Below are 17,658 nucleotides of genomic sequence, written 5' to 3'. Positions count from 1 at the left end.
AATATTTTCTATTTTGTAGTTGTCTTTTTACTTTCTTGGTAGTATATTTCACAGCATAAAGTTTTTAATTTTTATGTAGCTTATTTTTTCTTTATTGTGCTTTTGGTGTCGTATCTAAGAAACCCTAAGCCAAGATCATGAAGATTTGTGCCCATGTTTTCTTCTGGGAATACTATGTTTTAGTTCTTAGACTTTAGGTCTATGATTTATTTTGATTTTATTATTCATCTGGGGTGAGGCAGGTGTCCAGCTTCATTCCTTTGCATGTAGTTATCCAGTTATCCCAACACCCATTTACTGAAAAGACTGTTCTTCCCTTATTGAAAGATCTTGGCACTGTTACAGAAAATCAGTTGACCACAAACGTAGGGGGTTATTTTTGGATGCCCAGTTCTATTATGTTGATCTATTTGTCTCTCTTAATGGTGAGATGGAGCAGGACCCTATTATCCTTGCCCCCATGTCCTCAGCATACCTTTTGTCTTAGCCAAAGAATAAGTTTAATCAGAGAAGCGAGAAAATCAGAAACAAAGGAAAACAGTCCAACAAGACTAAGTAATTGTTTAGTCATTAAGTCTAGTCAAGGACCTATAGTTCCTTCTCAAGGGCTATGGATAATATTAGGAGCCATGTCCTGTGAGCTGTCTTTTAGATACTGAAACCCTCACCCGGTGGAAGAAGTTAATTACATGATGACCAGATTGTAGCCATGACATGCTATGCTATGCTATGCTAAGTCACTTCAGTCGTGTCTGACTCCGTGTGACCCCATAGACAGCAGCCCACCAGGCTCCCCCGTCCCTGGGATTCTCCAGGCAAGAACACTGGAGTGGGTTGCCATTTCCTTCTCCAATGCATGAAAGTGAAAAGTGAAAGTGAAGTCACTCAGTCGTGTCCGACTTTCAGCGACCCCATGGACTGCAGCCTACCAGGCTCCTCCGTCCATGGGATTTTCCAGGCAAGAGTACTGGAGTGGGGTGAGCCATGACATAATCTGTCACAATTTCAAGAATTGGCCTCTAAGAAATGGGAAGAAATCCACCATGGAATGAAAGATTAACTGTACTTAAAACAATCAAGACGATACTGATCATACCACTGATGATCAGTTTCAAGATGCCTGTCAGAGTTGTCTGCTGTTTCTGCATGTAGCCCCCTCTGTCTATATTGTCAGTGGGGGAGAGTCAACCTTTGGACAGGTGGTAGCCCTTCCCAACCCCGGTTGCTGGAATCCAAAATAAAGTCAACTTTCCTTTCCACCAACCTTGCCTCTTTTTTGGCTTTTGAACGGCAAGCAGCTGGACCCCACTTTCGGATACAATGGCAATACCACACAGTCCAGATTATTGTAGCTTTGCAGTAAGTTTTGAGTCCATGAAGAATGAATCATGCAGCTTTGTTCTCTCTCTGCCTTTTTTCTTTTTTTAAAATTTTTATTGGAGTAGAGCTGAATTACAGTGTTGTGTTCGTTTCAAGTGCACTCTCTTATTTTTTCTCAAGACTGTTTTGATTATTTTGAGTCTCTTGCATATACACATAAATTTCTGAATCTTAACTTTGCTGTATACCTTAAACTGGAGAAAGCAATGTCAACCCACTCCAGTACTCTTGCCTGGAAAATCCCATGGATGGAGGAGCCTGGTAGGCTGCAGTCCCTGGGGGCGCTGTGAGTCAGACACAACTGAGCGGCTTCACTTTCACTTTTCACTTTCATGCATTGGAGAAGGAAATGGCAACCCACTCCAGTGTTCTTACCTGGAGAATCCCAGGGATGGGGGAGCCTGGTGGGCTGCCGTCTATGGGGTCGCACAGAGTCAGACACGACTGAAGTGACTTAGCAGCAGCAGCAGCATACCTGAAACTAACACAATATTGTAAATCAACCAAAGTTCAATTTAAAAAATTAGCCATCACAATAGCTCATTTCTTTTTGTTGTTGTTCAGTCGCTCAGTCATGTCTGACTCTTTGTGACCCTGTGGACTGCAGCACACCAGGCTTCCCTGTCCTTCACCATCTCCCAGAGCTTGTTTAATTCATGTTCATTGAGTCGGTGATGCCATCCAACTATCTCATCCTCTGTCTTCTCCTTCTCCTCCTGTCTTCAATCTTTCCCAGCATCAGGGTCTTTTTTAATGAGTTGGCTCTTCTCATCAGATGGTCAGAGGATTGGAGCTTCAGCTTCGGCCTCAGTCCTTCCAATGAATATTCAGGACTGATTTCCTTTATGATGGACTGGTTAGATCTCCTTGCAGTCCAAGAGACTTTCAAGAGTCTTCTCCAACACCACAGTTCAAAAGCATTAATTCTTCAGTGTTCAGCCTTATTTATATCATTTGTTCATTTCTTTTTATCACTGAATAATATTCTATCTTATGGATATACCACAACTTTGTGTATCCATTCACCTATTAAAGGACATCTTGGTTGCTTTTGTTTTTGGCAATTATGAATGAAACTGATAGAAACATTTGTGTGCAGGTTTTTGGGTGGACATAAATTTTCAACTCCCTTGGTAAATACTAAGGAGGACGGTGGCTGGATTGTAAGTAAGAATATATTCAGTTTTGTAAGAAACTGTCAAACTCTCTTCCAAAGTGGCTGTCCTGTTTTTCATTCCTACCAGAAAAGACTAAGAAATCCTACTGCTTCACATCCTCACCAACATTTAGTGTTGTTAGCATTGTGGATTTTGGCTATTCTAATAAGGATGTAGCGTATCTCATTGTTGCTTTAATTTGCATTTCTCTAATAGCACATGATATGGAACATCTTTTTATATGAATATTTACCATCTGTATATTTTCTTTTGTGAAATGTCTGTTAAGGGTTTTGGCCCATTTTAAAATTGGATTTTGTTTTCTTATCATTATGCTTTTGTTTTTGTCTTTTTTCGGCCAAGGCGTGTGACTTGCAAGATCTTGGTTCTCCTACCAGGGATGGAACCCAGGCCCTCAGCAGTGAAAGCACAGAATCCTAACCACTAGACTGCCAGGGAATTCTCTCCTATTTTGGAGTTTTAAGAGTTCTTGGTATATTTTGAATAACAGTCCTTTAACAGATATGTCTCTTTTACAAATGTTGTCTCCATGTCGAATTCTCTTGACATTGTCTTTTGCAGAGCAAAAGTTTTTCATGTTAATGAATTCCTTTATCAATTGTTTTTTTCACAGATCATACCTTTGGTGTGGTATTTGAAAAATCATGGCCTTACTTAAACTAATACAGTGTTATGTGTCATTTGTATCTCAGTAAAACTAGGGGGAAAAGTTATGGCCAAACCCAAGGTTTTCTGTAATGTTAACTTCTAGGAGGTTTATTGTTTTCTATTTTACATTAAGGTCTATGATCCATTTTCAGTTAATTGTTGTAAAGGGTATAAGGTCTATGTCTAGATTTTTTTTTCCATGCGGATGTCCAGTTGTTCCAGTATCATCTATTGTAAAGACTATCTTTTCTCCACAGTATTGCCTTTGATCCTGTGTCAAGAAAGGCCCACTATATTTATGTGGATCTATTTTGGGCTCTTGAGTGGGTGAAGCCTGATATTTATGCACAGCCTTCCCAAGCCCCAGGGTAGACTGGGACCCAAGGAGGGCCCTTCCTGGCTGCCTCTTTCCCTGATCGTCTTGTAAATGTCATTGTAAATTGCCATTTTACCTATCGCTACTAGTATCAAGGAGTACCTTCTTAATTGCTCTCCACAAAAATATCAAAGATCTCATTTTGTTTGATAATGCTAGTAGGCATTGTTCCAGATAAGCTAAGTGTCTCAGGCAATGCTATGAAGTTCTTTATGGCCTGCCTTTCCACCTGGGCAGAACCTCTGCCCCACACTTTAGAAACTAGGAGTAGGGAAAGTAGCCCATTATCCATGAGTGACACCCCTGCTCTAGAAGCTGGTGGGAGTGAGAGATAGCGGCTCCTGATCTTCCTGACTTTTCCTTCTGGCGTGGACTCTCTGCTTTAGGAGAGCCATGAAGATCCAGTATTTTACGCCTGTCATGCCCAGACTGTAGAGCTTCTTGCCTGCAAGTGTGGGTTGTGTCGGGGAAGAGACGCCCAGTTCTCTTCTGCTGCACCTGCCTGGAGCAGAGCTTCAATAACGAGAGGATGAGAAACATGGACCATCTGCCTTTCTCAAGTGAGAAAGGTGAGAGCTTCTCTCTACACTGGGATATGGGGACGAGAGTGGGAGAGGGCGCCCCTTATTTTCTTGGCTGCCCCTGCGTGGAGTTAAACTCCTGGAAGACAGAAAGGAGAAGAGGAGGAAGGAGAAAGCAGTGGGTGGTAGCTCAAAAGTCATAGGCTCTCACCATTTGTATGTGTTTGCTTTTGTTTTTGAATTGAAGTATAGTTGAGTTGGACTTCCCAGGTGGCGCAGTGGTAAAGATTCTGCCTGCCAGTGCAGGAGATGCAAGAGCTGTGGATTCGATCCCTGGGTTGGGAAGATCCTCTGGAGTAGGAAATGGCACCCTACTCCAGTATTTTTGCCTGGAAAATTCCAGGGGCAGAGGAGCCTGGGGGCTTCTCCAAGGGGACACAAAGAGTCGGACATGACTGAACAACTAAGCACATGGTGGATTTACAGTACTGGGTTAGTTTCAGGTGTACAGCACAGAGATAGTGTTTTTGCAGATTATATATTAGAGATTACTATAAGATAATGGGTGCGATTCCCTGTGCTAAATAGTGTATCCTTGTTGCGACTCTCACTGTTTTGAGCAATATTCCCTTAAATGAATGCTTCTGAATTTGCTGGATATGCCTTTAGGACAATCTCCAGACTAAATAATTAGGTCAACAATTTCTTTCTAGTTAGATAGTTGTTTTACCTGGGGGGATTTCAACTGTGCTCCTCCCTCTGCCATTCTGAAAATCAATCTTAAGATTTAAAAAATTTTCTTATTCCAATGGTTGTTTTCCTCTTGTCACTTATTTGCTATATATATGTTTTCTCCCCTTTTTCTTTTTTTTTTTTTAAACTTCTTTAATTCTGGTCTCACCGTACAGTATGTGGGATTTTAGTTCCCTGAACCAGGGATTGAACCGGGGCCACAGCAGTGAAAGTCCTGAGTCCTTAACACACTGGACCACCAGGGAATTCCCTCTCCCCTTTTTCTTGAACAAATTAACTAGTGGTTTGTCTGTTTGCTAATTTTTTCAAAAACACAAGTCTAATTTCTGTCCTCTACTGCACTAATCTCTGTTTTTCTCTTTATTATTCCCTCTTTGTGCTTTCTTTTGGTTTACTTTCTTGTTGGTTTTTTCCCCTAGTTTTCTTAGAATTGGTAATTAAATTCATTTCTTCTCTTTCTTTTACTTTAAATCATAAAAGTGTCCTGTATTATGAACGTTCATCTAATCATTGCTGTACTTTTATTTTGAATTTTTTTTCTGGCAGCTCTGCATGGTGTGTGATATCTTAGTTCTCTGACCAGGGATAGAACCCATGCTCCCTGAAGTAGAAGCTCGAAGTCCTATCCACTGGACCACCAGGGAATTCTCTCTAATCATTGCTTTAAATGTATCTCATAGAGTCTTATTATTTTTTAGAATTTTGTATTCCAGTTTTTCACCTAATTAATTTTGGTTTTGTCTTTGTTAATGACTTCTCATTTTGTTACACTGTATTTGGAGAATATTGTTTATGACATTTTCATTTTATTCAACTTACTAAAAATTTTTTGTGATTAATATGATTAATTTTTTGTGGATATTTTATTTCTTTGGATTTATGGGTTTTTTTTCAGGGGAAAGTTTCCTCTATTGATGTGTGTTGGATTTTATGTTCTGGTAATTTTTTGGTTTTTAAATAATAGTTCCAAATGAATGAATCTGTTAACCTTTTCCTTGTTCATTTTGTGTGTGTGTGTGCTATTGGGGTGTTTTGCAAGATTCCTAGCTCTATTGAACACTCTCATGTCAACATACCAAAGTCCAGACACTTTAGTGGATTTTAATTTGTTTAGTTGGGGGAAGGGGTTTATGTCCTCCGATTTTCTGTTTAGCTTTGTTTCTCTTTTGTCTTGTAAGATGCTAAATTTTTGCTTTTCCCCTCCTTCATCACTCAATTGCCCAAAGACTCTTCAACCATTTGCTGCCCTCCTTTCTTTCCCGTTTCCCAGAACCTATGTGTTTAATCACATGCCATATGCTTGAAGTCCCTTCCCTGTAGTCTGCATTCTGATGTCCCAGGACATTTTCCTATTATTTACAGCCTGCAAAAAAAACCATCCTCTTCCTGTTGAAGGTTCTAGATTGACGAATTGGACCATGTTGCCAGCTGTCCTTTTCTCTCTTCCCTGTTTTTCTGGGCACAAAGCCACTTGAGAAGGTGGAGCGGGGCCGGAGCGCAAGAGACCAGCACAACTCTGGTGCGCTTTCATTCTGTTTACAGTTCATCTGAAAAGTAGTTCCCCTGGTGACTCAGATAGTGGAGAACCTGCCTGCAATGCAGGAGACCCGAGTTTGATCCCTGGGTCGGGAAGATTCCCCTGGAGAAGCGCATGGCAACCCACTCCATTCATGCCTGGAGAATCCCATGGACCGAGGGGCCTGGAGGGCTACAGGTCATAGGGTCGCAAAGAGTCAGACACGACTGAGTAACTGACACGTTCACTTTCATTCTGAAGTGTGGACATTCTCTGCTTTCAAGTTATGCTGAGGCTACAGCAGAGTTTTATTTCCCATGCTTGTTGTTTTGACTTGCTTGGGAAGGAGGCACTGGGAGATGGGGACACAGGCAGCCACTGTGGTCCTTGATTACCCAGAAGTCCCTCTGCTTTTTCTTTGTAAGTTTTTTTTTTTTTTTAACATGTATTTATTTATTTGGCTCCACTGGGTCTTAGTTGTGCCAGGGGCATCTTTTGACCTTCCCTGCAGCCTTTGGGATCTTTACTTGGGGCGTGTAAACTCTTAGTTGCAGCAAGTGGGATCTAGTTCCCGGACAAGGGATCAAACCTATTCCCTGCTCTGGAATCTCACTGGACCACCTGGAAGTCCCACCGTGTAACTTTTAAAGGCGGAGTTCAGCTCATTTATTTGTACCCTTTCTTATTTTCAAATATATGCACTTGAGGTCATAATTTTTTCTCTAAGAATTTTTAGCTGGATCCTCCACCTTTGATACATGATATTTCATTATGATTGTAATCTAAAACAACACAAATTTATACTCTATTTTCTAATATCAGTTGTGGGGGTTTTTTTCCCCTGTGATCCAGCTATTTCATAAAATGTTTCTTAATTTCAAATGCATGGAATTCTCCATTTTTCTGTTTGTTGGCACTGTTTAACTTAATTATATTGCAGTAAAAAGAATACAAACTGTATGATTTTACTTTTTTGAAACTAGTTGAGTTGCCTGATGGTCTAGAATTTGATGAATTTATTGGGAAATGTTCTTTATATGCTGTTATGCGATGCTTCACTAGGTCAAATTTGTTAACCATATTCTTCATATCTTTTATATCCTAGCTAATTTTTTTTGCCTGCATGTGTCATGGAGTCTACAAATAAGATTGTGATATAATCTGCTTTTCCTTGTGGTCCTATATATATACATATATTCTATTCTATAGAATAGAACCACAAGCACTGAAGAATTGATGCTTTTGAACTGTGCTGTTGGAGAAGACTCTTGACAGTCCCTTGGACTTCACAGAGATGAAACCAGTCAATTCTAAAGGAAATCAACCCTGAATATTAATTGGAAGGACTGTTTTTGAAGCTGAAGCTCCAATTTTGGCTACCTGATGGGAAGGGCTGACTCACTGGAAAAGACCCTGTTGCTGGGAAAGATTGAAGGCAGAAAGAGAAGAGGGCAACAGAGGATGAGTTGGTTGGATGGCATCACTGACTCAATGAACATGAATCTGAGCAAGCTCCAGGAGTTGGTGATGGAGAGGGAAGCCTGACATGCTGCAGTCCATGGGGTTGCAAAGAGTCGCACACGACTTGGTGACTGAACAACAAATATATAGAATAGAACCATATATATACATATATATCCTGTTGATCTTTTTTATTTTATTTTATTTTTAAACTTTACAATATTGTATTAGTTTTGCCAAATATCGAAATGAATCCACCACAGGTATACCTGTGTTCCCCATCCTGAACCCTCCTCCCTCCTCCCTCCCCATACCCTCCCTCTGGGTCATCCCAGTGCACCAGGCCCAAGCATCCAGTATCGTGCATCAAACCTGGACTGGTGACTCATTTCATACATGATATTATACATGTTTCAATGCCATTCTCCCAAATCTCCCCACCCTCTCCCTCTCCCACAGAGTCCATAAGACTGATCTATACATCAGTGTCTCTTTTGCTGTCTCGTACACAGGGTTATTGTTACCATCTTTCTAAATTCCATATATATGTGTTAGTATACTGTATTGGTGTTTTTCTTTCTGGCTTACTTCACTCTGTATAATAGGTTCCAGTTTCATCCATCTCATTAGAACTGATTCAAATGTATTCTTTTTAATGGCTGAGTAATACTCCATTGTGTATATGTACCACAGTTTTCTTATCCATTCATCTGCTGATGGGCATCTAGGTTGCTTCCATGTCCTGGCTATTATAAACAGTGCTGCGATGAACATTGGGGTACACGTGTCTCTTTCCCAATCTTATTTTTAATGATAAATTTTAAATTGCTGTGTATTTAAAAAATCACTAAGTAAGCAACCTCTTTAACCTGAAATTTAATTTTTTTCTGATTTTTTTTCTAATATAGTTATTCCAGCCTTTAGTAAACATTCGCCTAATATTTTTTTTCCCACTTTCTGATAGAGATGAAGTAGGATAATCAAATAGTTAGCTCACAAATCCCATTCAGTTCAGTTCAGTTCAGTCGCTAAGTCGTATCCGACTCTTTGCAACCCCATGAATCGCAGCACACTAGGCCTCCCTGTCCATCACCAACTCCCAGGGTTCACTCAGACTCACATCCATCGAGTCAGTGATGCCATCCAGCCATCTCATCCTCTGTCGTCCCCTTCTCCTCCTGCCCCCAGTCCCTCCCAGCATCAGAGTCTTTTCCAATGAGTCAACTCTTCGCATGAGGTGGCCAAAGTATCGGAGTTTCAGCTTCAGCATCAGTCCTTCCAATGAACACCCAGGACTGATCTCCTTTAGGATGGACTGGTTGGATCTCCTTGCAGTCCAAGGGACTCTCAAGAGTCTTCTCCAACACCACACTTCAAAAGCATCAATTCTTCGGCGCTCAGCCTTCTTCACAGTCCAACTCTCACATCCATACATGACCACAGGAAAAACCATAGCCTTGACTAGATAGACCTTTGTTGGCAAAGTAATGTCTCTGCTTTTCAATATGCTATCTAGGTTGGTCATAACTTTCCTTCCAAGGAGTAAGCCTCTTTTAATTTCATGGCTGCAGTCACCATCTGCAGTGATTTTGGAGCCCAGAAAAATAAAGTCTGACACTGTTTCCACTGTTTCCCCATCTATTTGCCATGAAGTGATGGGACCAGATGCCATGATCTTCGTTTTCTGAATGTTGAGCTTTAAGCCAACTTTTTCACTCTCCTCTTTCACTTTCATCAAGAGGCTCTTTAGTTCTTCTTCACTTTCTGCCATAAGGGTGGTGTCATCTGCATATCTGAGGTTATTGATATTTCTCCTGGAAATCTTGATTCCAGCTTGTGCTTCTTCCAGCCCAGCATTTCTCATGATGTACTCTGCATATAACTTAAATAAGCAGGGTGACAATATACAGCCTTAACGTATTCCTTTTCCTATTTGGAACCAGTCTGTTGTTCCAAGGGATTGTAAATAGATAGGAAATGTTAAGGGGCTTTGAGAGATCATGGTGAGTTAATCATCATTCAAGAAAACAGGTTTACTTAACTACAAAATCAAGTAAGCTCGCTAAGGAACAAAAACATGCAACAGAAGAATGAGACATGCCCCAAACAATAGAACAATGGTGTCATGAGACCCACATTCTGCCCAATAAGTTAATGATAAGTTAATGATCCCTAGGACATGCTGTCTACTCACATGATAATTTGTGGAAAGGATACACTTAAAAGTGAAGGCCCCTTATTGTACTGAGACCTAAAATATTTTTTCCATTGCACCATGACAATCTTGGCTTGACCATGTAAAGACAAAAAAAACTCCCCTGCCCAACCTGGAGGAGGAGCTGATAATGGAAGCATGATGTCTATTCAAGAATGAGGAAGAAGATGATCTTGTTCTCTCCCCACTTTTCCTTCGATTATAAAAATGTAACCCACTAAGTACTGGAATCAGGATTGTCAGAAGAAATATCAATAACCTCAGATATGCAGATGACACCACCCTTACGGCAGAAAGCAAAGAAGAACTAAAGAACCTTTTGATGAAAGTGAAAGAGGAGAGTGAAAAAGTTGGCTTAAAACTCAACATTCAAAAAACAAAGATCATGGCATCCAGTCTCATCACTTCATGACAAATAGATAGGGAAACAATGGAAACAGTGACAGATTTTATTTTCTTGGGCTCCAAAATCACTGCAGATGGTGACTGCAGCCATGAAATTAAAAGAAGCTTGCTCCTTGGAAGAAAAGCTATGACCAACCAAGACAGCATATTAAAAAGCAGAGACATTACTTTGCCAACAAAGGTCCGTCTAGCCAAAGCTATGGTTTTTCCGGCCATCATGTATGGATGTGAGTAAATAAAGCTGTGCCAAAGAATTGATGGTTTTGAACTGTGGCGTTGGAAAAGATTCTTGAGAGTCCCTTTGACTGCAAAGAGATCCAACCAGTCCATTCTAAAGGAGATCAGTCCTGAATATTCATTGGAAGGATTGATGCTGAAGCTGAAGGTGAAACTCCAATACTTTGGCCACCTGATGGGAAGAACTGACTCATTTGAAAAGACGCTGATGCTGGAAAAGATTGAAGGCAGGGGAGAAAGGGACCACAGACGATGAGATGGTTGGATGGCATCACCGACTCGATGGACATGGGTTTGAGTGAGCTTTGGGAGTTGGTCAAGGGCAGAGAAGCCTGGCATGCTGCAGTCCATGAGGTCGCAAAGAGCTGGACACGACGGAGCAATTGAACTGAACTGAAATCCTCAGGGCAGTGCAGTGCGATGCTCACCTGCCCCCTCGTAAGCCTCACAAGCGTCCTATTGTAATAAATCACTTCTCATCTATCACTCTGCTGCTACTGCTAAGTCACTTCAGTCGTGTCCGACTCTGTGTGACCCCAGAGACGGCAGCCCACCAGGCTCCCCCATCCCTGGGATTCTCCAGGCAAGAACACTTTAGTGAAAATGAAGTCACTCAGTCATGTCCGACTCTTTGCAGCCCCATGGGCAGTAGCTTGCACCAGGCTCTTTCGTCCATGGGATTTTCTAGGCAAGAATACTGGAGTGGATTGCCATTTCCTTCTCCAGGGAATCTTCCCGAGCCAGGGATCAAACCCAGGTCTCCCACATTGGGGACAAATGCCTTACCATCTGAGCCATGAGGGAAGTCTCTCACTAAATTCTTTCTGCACTGAGACATTAAGTATCAGAACTCCTCAGAGCCCTCTGAAACGCCACCTAGTGGGTTCACTTCTACTTCTGAATGTGTTACACACTTCTTTTAGAACTATCCTTTTTTGTGTGTATCTTTTATAAATACAGGTATATCTCAGAGTTATTGTGCATTCACTTTCAGACTACTACAATAAAATAATATTGCAATAAAGCAAGGTCACAAATTTTTTGGTTTTCCAGTGCATATAAAAGTTGTTTATACTCTATTATAGTCTATTAAGTGTGCAATAGCTTTATGTCAAAACAAAACCATGTACATACCTTAATTTAAAAATATTTTGTTGCTTAAAAATGGTAACCATCATCTGAGCCTTCATGATGATGGATCATGAAGAGTCATGATCAAGGCTTCCCTAGTGGCTCAGTGGTAAAGAATTCACCTGCCACTGCAGGAGACACAGGTTCAATCCCTGGTCCAGGAAGATCCTATGTGCTGTGGAGCAACTAAAGCTGTGTCCACAACCCATGAGCCTGTGCTATAATGCTTGGGAATCAAAACTATGGAGTCCACATGCCATAGCTACTGAAGCCCTTGCACCTAGAGCCCGTGCTCCACGACAAGAGAAGCCAGCGCAATGAGAAGCCCACACGCTACAGCAAAAAGTAGCCCCACTCTCCGCAACTAGAGAAAGCCCACACAGCAGCGAAGACCCAGCACAGCCAAAAATAAAGAAATAAAATTAATGAAGGGTCATGATCTTTTTGCAAGAGTAGCATCACCATAATAAATATAATAAAAATGAAAAAGTTAGGAATTTTGGAAGAATTGCCAAAATGTGACACAAAAACACAAAGTGAGCAAATGCTGTTGGAAAAATGATGCCAATAGATTAGCTCAACATATGGTTGTGATGAAAGAAATGTTCACATATTGAGCTGTGGGAAAGTCATTCTGGATTATACATGGGTTAGCTGCTTTAATTATTAAATAAAGAAATGTGATGACAGAAGTAAAGAATGTCCACGTTAAAAGTGAAGATTAAATGCCTCCTGGGACACCAATGCTGGTCCTCTTTTGTGTAAGACCACCTCCCAGGTGCCAAATCCATACTGACTCACTGTACTTGCTGTATTTGCTGGTCTGTTTTCTTGTTTGCTTAACTTTCTGTTTTATGTTGGAGCATAGTTGATTACCAATGTTGTGATAGTTCCTCGTATACAGCAGGCTGATTCAGTTATGCATATCCATGCATCTATTTCAGATTCTTTTCCCATTTAAGTTGCTACATAATATTGAGCAGAGTTCACTGTGCTGCACAGTAGGTCCTTGTTGGTTATCTATTTTAAATACAGCAGTGTGTACATGTCAATCTCAAATTCTCTAACTATTCCTCCCCCTGACCCTTCCCCCCTGGTAACCATAATTTGATTCTCTAAGTCTGTGCGCTTATTTTCATTTTGTAAATAAGTTCATTTCTTTTTAGATGCTACATATAAGCAATGCCATATGGTATTTTTCTTTCACTGACTTACTTCACTCAGTATGACAATCTTTGGGTCCATCCATGTTTATGCAAATAGAGTTATTTCATTCTTTTTAATGTCTGAGTAACATTCCATTACTTCCCAAGAATCCGGCTGCAATTCGAGAGACCTGAGTTCGGTCCCTGGGTTGGAAAGATCCCCTGGAGGAGGGAAAGGCTACCCACTCCAGTATTCTGGCCTGGAGAATTCCATGGGTTGTATAGACCATGGGGTCGCAAAGAGTCGGACATGACTGAGCGACTTTCACTTTCAACCTTCCATTGTATCTGTGTATGACATCTTTATCCATTCCTCTGCTGATGAGCATTTAGGTTGCTTCCATGTCTTGGCTACTGCAAACAGTGCTGCAGTGAACACTGGGGTGCATATATCCTTTTGGACCATGTTTTTCTCCAGGTATATGCCCAGGAGTGGGATTGCTGGATCATATGGTAGCTCTGTCAGTGTTAGTCGCTCAGTCATGTCCGACTCTTTGTGACCCCATGGACTGTATAGCCCATCAGGCTTCTCTGCCCATGGGATTCTCCAGGCAAGGATACTGGAGCGGGTTGCTGTTGGTAGCTCTAGTTTCAGTTTTTTAAGAAATCTCCATACTGTTCTCCATAAAGGCTATACCAATTTACATTCCCACCAACAGTGTAGGAGGGCTCCCTTCTCTCCATACCCTCTCCAGCATTTGTTTGCAGATTTTTTGATGATAGCTGTTTTGACTGGTGTGAGGTGATGTCTCATTACGGTTTTGATTTGCGTTCTCTATGGTCCATTTTTCAAAACCTTGAAGGAATGTATTTCTGATTTGTTTAATGTTCTTTGTTCTGACGAGTTATAAAACTGTGCTGAAAAAAGCCTGCTCCTCTGGAGCAGTTCCTCAGAGTAATCTGGAAAGCTGGCTTCTAGGCCACAGTCTTCAGCTGGCTTCAAATAAAACTCTTTTCTAGGCAATTCCCTGATTGTCCAGTGGTTAGAACTCCACCCTTCCCCTACCAGGGGCAATTAAAATCCTGCAACAAAGGTCCCACAAGCTGTGCAGTACAGCCAAAAAACAAAAGAACCAAGAAACAAACAAAAACACTTCTTTTCTATTCCTACTATAGATTGTTTATTGATTATTCTTTTTGACAGTTATCATAAACCTTCAATTTGTAAAAAAAAAAAAAAGCAATATCTATGAAGCGTAATAAAGCAAAAAGCAATAAACGGACGTATGCCTCTAGCTTGTAGCACAATTATTTTATAAACAGTGTATTAGTTAGCTCAGTAGAAATTATGCTGTGATAAATGTGGTAGGCAGAATAATGACCTCCCAGATAGGTACCCATCCCAATTCTTGGAACCCATGAACATATTATCTGACATGGCAAAAAGGACTTCATAGATGTGATTAAGGATCTTGAGATGGGGAGATTATCCTGGATTATTCACATGGACCCAATGTAATCACAAGGGTCCTTAATAGTGGAAGAGGAAAAAAAAAATGTGGAAGAGGGATCAGAGTTAGTAGAAGCTATGCAACTGTCTCTGAAGAGGAGGAAGGAAGCCAGAAGCCAGATGCCAAAGAATGAGGCTGGCCACCCGAAGGAATTAATCCTTACCCACACCTTGACTTTAGCAGACTGAGATCCATTTGGACTTCTGGCCTCCAGAACTGGAAGATGATAGATTCACATTATTTTAAGCCACAGAGTTTGTGGTAATTTGTTAGGGCAGGAAATGTAAATCCAACCCAATAATGTCAATAATTATTTGATATCAATGATATCCAAAATCTCAGCAGCTTTCAAAACAGAAGTTTTTCTTTTCTTTTTTTTAAAAGAGGAATTAGAGGAAATGTTTAACAAGAGTCTCCTTTTTTCACTTTCTTTTTTCTTTAAATTATGAAAGCTTGATAACACATTTACAGGAGACTTGGACAATACAGAACAAAGTTACATGTAGTTCCACTGTATATTACAAGTTTTTTTTAAGTAGATAAGTTAAGATTTTTAGTTTGAGTTTCCGTAAGGAGTCTCCTTTTAAAAAGAAATTGAATTAGAGTTGATTTACAATGTTTCACTGTACAGCAAAGTGATTTAGTTATACATATACTCTTTTTCATTTTTTTCCTAATACATACATTTTACTGAAGTACAGTTGACTTACAATGTTTCAGGTGCACAGCAAGGTGATTCAGTTATACATATGCATACATATTATTTTTTCAGATTATTTTCCATTACAGGTTATTATAAGATACCTTCTGTTATTTTTCTGTTGACCAATCATGATATAATGGTATTAAGTGAGTAATAGTTACATAATCATAATAGTAAAAGGTATTTATAAGTTTTCACAATCAGTAGCCAGACAAAAAAATAAAAGATAATTACAGTTTCAAGCCATATTGGGAACATGATTAACCTAACAATAAAATATTACATACAACTTGGGGGGTCAAGCAGAGTGCTGTGGTAAATGGAAGTGCATACACGCACATTTTCAACTGCCCAGACAGTCTGCCTTTTGGTTGGTGCATTTAATCCATTTACATTTAAAGTACTTATTGATATGTATGATCCCAGTACCATTTTCTTAACTGTTTTGGGTTTATTTTCTGTAGGTCTTTTTCTTCTCTTGTGTTTCCTGCCTAGAGAATTTCCTTTAGCATTTTCAAAAAGTTTATTTCCTATTCATATTACACGTCCTTCACTGTTTAGCTTGAATGTGTGTGTGTGTTTTCTGGCATGCCACGCAGCACGTGGGGTCTGAGTTCCCTGACCAGGGATCGAACCTGAGACCCCTACAGTGGCAGCACCGCATCTTAACCACTGGACCACCAGGGAAGTCCCTATGTTGTCTTTATTCTAGACCCCAGGCTAGAGAGGCTACCACCACCCAGAGGTACCCTTGACCCAGGGCAGATGGAGAAGAGGAAAGGCTGAGCCACCTTGGAGCTCTTCAAGCTTCTACTGAGATGTGGCATGAATGATCTCTGCTCAGATTCCACTGACTGAACCAAACCACATGGGTAAGCATACACGGAGTAGGAAGCAGCGTCCTCCCAGAAGGAAGGACACATTGTCCTTTAGGGAGGGGGCAACATGTATGAGGGTCCTGGGGCAACAGGGAGTGGAGTGGGGGAGGAAAGAGTTAACAGGAGAACTGAAAGAAGCTGCTGTAGCTGGAGGATGGTGATGGAGGGTAGGGTTGGGGTGCTCTTGGAGAGATTCACAAGGGCCTTGTAAGCCATTCATTCATCCAAATGTGAGCAACAGCAGGCTCTGAGTCAGCACAGAGGGTCTGGGAGCTGATAAGGCTGACAAGGTGCCTGTTCTGAAGGCAGTGACCTGGTAGGGAAAATGCATGAGAAGTAAGTAAATAAGGAAGCGAGATGATTACAGGCAGTGATCAAATGTGTTCTATAGTTTAAAAGTGTGTGTTTTACTTGTTTTTAAAACTTTTTATTGAAGTATAGTTGCTCTGGCTTCCTTGGTGGCTCAGCGGTAAAGAATCTGCCTGCCAATGAAGAAGACATGGGTTTGATCCCTGGGCAGGGAAGACCCTCTGGAGAAGGAAATGGCAATCCACTCCAGTGTTCTTGCCTTGGGAAATCCCACAGACAGAGATGCCGGGCAGGCTACAGTCCATGGGGTTGCAAAAGAGCCAGACACGACTTAGCAACTAAACAGCAACGTAGCTGCTTTACAATGTTGTGTTAGTTTCTATTGCCATTACTGTTCAGTCGCTGAGTCATGTCCGATTCTTTGTGACCCCATGGACTGCAGCACACCAGGCTTCCCTGTCCTTCACTATCTCCCAGAGTTTGATCAGATTCATGTCCACTGAGCCAATGATGCTAACTAGCCATCTCCTCCTCTATTCTATGGCAAAGTGAATCAGCTATACATATACGTATGCACACGTGCTCAGTAGCTCAGTCGTGTCTCTTTGAGACTCCATGGACTGTAGCCCACCAGGTTCCTCTGTCCATGGAATTTTCCAGGCAAGAATACTGGAGTGAGTTGCTATTTCCTCCTCCAGGGGATCTTTGTGACCCAGGGATCGAACCTGTGTCTCCTACATCTCCTGCTTTGGCAGGCAGATTCTTTACCACTGAGCCACCTGGGAAGCCCATGCATACATATATACCCTCTTTTTTGGATTTCTTTTCCATTTAGGTCATCAGAGCACTGAGTAGAGCTCCCTGAGCTGCGCAGTAGGTTCTCATTAGTTATCTCTTTTATACAGAGTGTCAGTGGTGTTTGTATATCATTCCAGTCTTCCAGTTCACCCCATCCCCCCCTTCCCCTCTCAATGTCCATACATTTGTTCTCTACATCTGTGTCTCTATTTCTGTTTCGCAAATAAGATCATCTATAGCATTTTTCTAGATTCCACATGTATTAGTTAATATACAAGTTTGTATTTTACTAAAAGGACTATTTTTTACAAGATCACATCTTCTTCCATTCCTAGTTCTTTTTTAAAAAAAATTAATTTACTTATTTTCTTTTTGGCTGTGCGGGGTCTTCGCTGCTGCAAGGGCTTTCCTCTAGTTGTGGAGAGCGGGGGTTACTCTCAAGTTGTGGTTCGAGGGCTTCTCATTGCAGTGGCTATTCTTGTCAGGAACAGAG

Source organism: Bos indicus x Bos taurus, chromosome 29 (assembly GCF_003369695.1).
Source record: "Bos indicus x Bos taurus breed Angus x Brahman F1 hybrid chromosome 29, Bos_hybrid_MaternalHap_v2.0, whole genome shotgun sequence".
In the NCBI taxonomy this organism is placed as follows: Eukaryota; Metazoa; Chordata; class Mammalia; order Artiodactyla; family Bovidae; genus Bos; species Bos indicus x Bos taurus.
The sequence above is the reverse complement of the archived record's forward strand: the minus strand, read 5'-3'. Positions refer to the sequence as shown.